The 3,671-nt window shown below is 38.1% G+C and overlaps 1 long non-coding RNA gene across 1 annotated transcript; it reads right to left on the reverse strand.

Annotated features, from left to right (window-relative positions):
* Positions 1-243: 243 nt before the first annotated feature.
* LOC118539299 (uncharacterized) lies at positions 244-2,871 on the reverse strand. The gene is made up of 2 exons (XR_004919100.2): positions 2,523-2,871; positions 244-650 (listed from the first exon to the last, which is right to left on the reverse strand). It is a non-coding gene; the product is annotated as an uncharacterized LOC118539299 (long non-coding RNA).
* Positions 2,872-3,671: the final 800 nt, after the last annotated feature.

Raw genomic sequence — 3,671 nt, forward strand, 5'->3', positions numbered from 1 at the left:
AAACAATAATATGCTGGGTCGTATGTCACGACCTTCAGCAATTTTCTTAAAGTTATTTTAATTTAACACCAGAGTTACCAACATTGAATTCATTTTACAGATGGAAAAACTAAGACTATTCTATCAAATGATTGTTCAGAATGAATCAGAGTATTTCAACTGAGATCATCAGCTTAGCTCCAGATTTAAATTAAGGCCTCTAACATATTTGTTAATATGACAGGCACAAGTAAAAGTCATTGGTTCATGAGTTGGGGTTGGAGTGGTGATGGGGTTCTATTAATCACAAACTCCGGGTCATTTATTTCATCCATCAAATTCAAGAATAAGCAACAACATGATAAATGAATAAAAGGTAAACTTGGCCCATATTTCCCAATATGTGGTTGGGGGCCATAAGGGGAGTAAGCAAATGTTCTCTTAGAGAAAAGGAAACAAACACAAAGCTTGCAAACAAGAAGGCAAAACACTCAAGTCCAATACCCTTGTTTATCAGCTCATGAAATCCATATTCAGTTGTCAGTGTGTACGAGGGGTCCAAAGCAAGGAACAAGTTCAAACATGCTCTGAAAATCTTCCTTCCTCTCATTTCCATCAATTCCACTCAGCAATCATCCAAGAACCTGATGGCTTCCTTCAAATTACAGAGTCTAGAGGAAAACAAAACGGAAATAAAATGGCCTAAGTACATCCAAAGCCCAGAACTCCCAGAGAAGGACCTCGTGTAGGATAGTTCTTCCCAGTGCTATCATTTGAGACTTTCTATCTGTAATATGCCTAATCAGTCTGTTGAAATAAAGACTGGCTCAAGTTCTTGCTTCTTTTGTCGGAAGAAAATTCATAAGAAGGTGAATTCTGAGATATAAGTGGTGTGACTTTAACCAGGACACCTCCCATCTTTGGATTTGTTCCCTTTATGGGTAATAGGAGGTGGGAGGATTAAAACCAGGATTCCAAATCACAGACCCTCCAGCAAGCCCTGGACTACCTGATGGTTTAAGTGCCTCTATGCTTCAAAATTCTATGGTGCTTTTTGGTTGAGCCGCATTGGTAAAAGTCACGACTCTTTGACCTGGTTCCAGGCTGCATGTATATAGCCTTTTATTTTATAAATTCCTAAGATGATGATCCACAAACAAATCAGAAATACAGAAAACCATATAAAATAACAAGTTCCTGAATATCTACCATCTTGGACAATTGGCTTATGTTCATAGTTTGTGAAACAGCTGTAAATCATCTGTCTCTTAACTTCTTCATTCAGTCACAAAGCTCAAGATTCTATTACATGCGAGGAAACAGATCTTCCCTCCAGTTTGACAACTGTTGAAACTGTAGGCAGACTCAATAATAATGATTTAGGACAAAACCTTAAAATTTAAGCTGCCTTAACGAAGAATACATAATTTAAACCTCATATAATCTACTAACCTTATTCCAATCAAATACATAACCAAACTTCTTATAGAAATCAATTTCTTCTTTTAAGTTAAGCCTCAAAAGAATTAAAGGACAGATGAGGAAGAAGGAGGGGGAAAATGTGTTTGAAAAAAGGGCTTGATATGCCCTCACAAGGTTAGTGGTCAATGCCGAGAGAGAGAGAGAGAGAGAAAGAAAGAGAAATAGCCATGAATATACATTTCATTTTTCTGGATGTGAATTAACTGTACAGGCTGTCATCTTCACTGTGTTCTTTCTCACGGAAAGGATTTCAAAACAACTTGCCAACAGGATCTCAGCTGCCTTGAAGCAAGGGAAATGGCATCTCCCATCCTGGAATTCTAACAAGAAATTGCCTTGAAAGAGTTGATCAGGCTCTCTTTCCCATGACACCTGATTAATATCCTTGACAGATTTAATTTTCGATGAAGGCGGAGCTCATTAATGTTTCTCTGAAATTGCCCTGAAATATTGAGAGCCAATTCTCCTAAACTTGGCTTGCTCATCCTTGTGCAGCATCTTTAAGAAAAATGATCCTGCCACATTAAATGGCCTTTGACAACCAGAGCCAGGAAAGTTCTCTGACATATTTGGACTCTAACTGTGGTCAGGGTCCAACATCCTGCAAGCGCTCCTGGGGATTGCAACAAAGTTTCCATCTTTTCTCTTGTTTGCATTACTTCCTAGGAAGGTTCAAATTAGGCAAATGTCAATATTTTGATGCAGTGACATGATAAATATTCACAGTTAGGACTTGCAATTGCATTTTTGAAATGGTAGACTGCAGGGGGTAAGACAAGCAGATAAAACAAACTGAATACCACAAAGAAAAATCAATTAAGAGCCTTGAGGAGACATTCTACAGAATAATCTCTAACAAAAAAGCCCTCAATCTCAAGATGTTCAAAGTGGAATTTATGGTCTTCCCCCCCAAAACCTGGCCCTCTTCCTGATTCTTATCTTGAGGATGGCATCCGTGTCGGACACATTTGCACAAGCAAAAACCCAAGAAGACATTCTTGATGTCTCCCTTGCTCCCAGTCACCATGTAGAATCCTTCACCAAGTCTGGTTGCTTTTTACCTCTTAAATGTCTCTTGAATTTGACTCCTCTCCACCTCCGCTGTCTCCACCATCATTGGTCATCTGAGGAATGCGGAGTTGTTTAGCCTTCTCTGTTGATTCTGACCTTCTACAATCCATTCTCATGCCACAGCTAAAATAATCTTTTTCCAAACTTAAATCCAATGACAATATAAACCTGCTTTAACACCCTTGATTGCTTTCCACTTACTCTCTGGAAAAAATCCAAGATCCGTAATATGGCCTACAAAGTACTCAGCGTTCCTGCTTCGCCCACCTCGCAAGCTTGATTTTGAGCTACTTTCCTTCATTCACTGTGCTTCAGTCACTCGGGCCTCCTTGCAGCTCCTCAGACTCACATGCTCCCTCCTCCCGGGGGATTTCTGCCGATGACGTGATGTCCACTGTGTCAGCTCCTTGCCTCACAATTCCATTTCTACTCACTTAATTAACCCTTATACATCTTTTAGATCTGAAATCAAGTGTCCCTTTTTTAGGAGAGTCTTCTCAGTTCCCTCAGTTCAGGTCATGTTCATTGTTAGAGAATTGTCTTCTTTTCCTGCAAAGCACTCAGCCGATATGCAATTTTACATTCATTCCTCTGCTTATTTGATTACTGTTTGTGTCCCTTACTCTAATTCAAGTTCAATAGCACAGAGACCATGTCTGATTTTTCTCACTATTGTATTTTTTGTTCTATCAGTTTCAGTGAGAAATATGCTTAAAAGCTTCCACTGGCTGTGGATTTGCTTATTTCTCCTTTAATTCTATCAGGTTTTCTTTATGTATTCTGAACCTACATTATTAAATGCTACAAATTTAAGACTATTCAACTATTCTATCATCCTAGAGGATTAATCCTTTTAGAACTTTTAAATGGTCCCTATTTGCTGTACAATTTACTTTGTTTGGTACTAGTATACCCATGCCAGTGTCCTTTTGGTTAAGATTTGTAGCATATGTCTTTCCTTATTCTTTACTCTTATTCTTTCCGTATCTTTGCATTTAAGGTGCTTCTCATGTAAGTAATATACTACTGGGTCTTGTTATTTTTAATGTAGTCTGACAATATAAATTTTTAAAACTGTTTGCAATTGTTAATTATATTTAAACAAACATAATTGCTGAAACACTTGGGTTTAAATTTAC

Source organism: Halichoerus grypus, chromosome 4 (assembly GCF_964656455.1).
Source record: "Halichoerus grypus chromosome 4, mHalGry1.hap1.1, whole genome shotgun sequence".
NCBI classification, from domain to species: Eukaryota; Metazoa; Chordata; class Mammalia; order Carnivora; family Phocidae; genus Halichoerus; species Halichoerus grypus.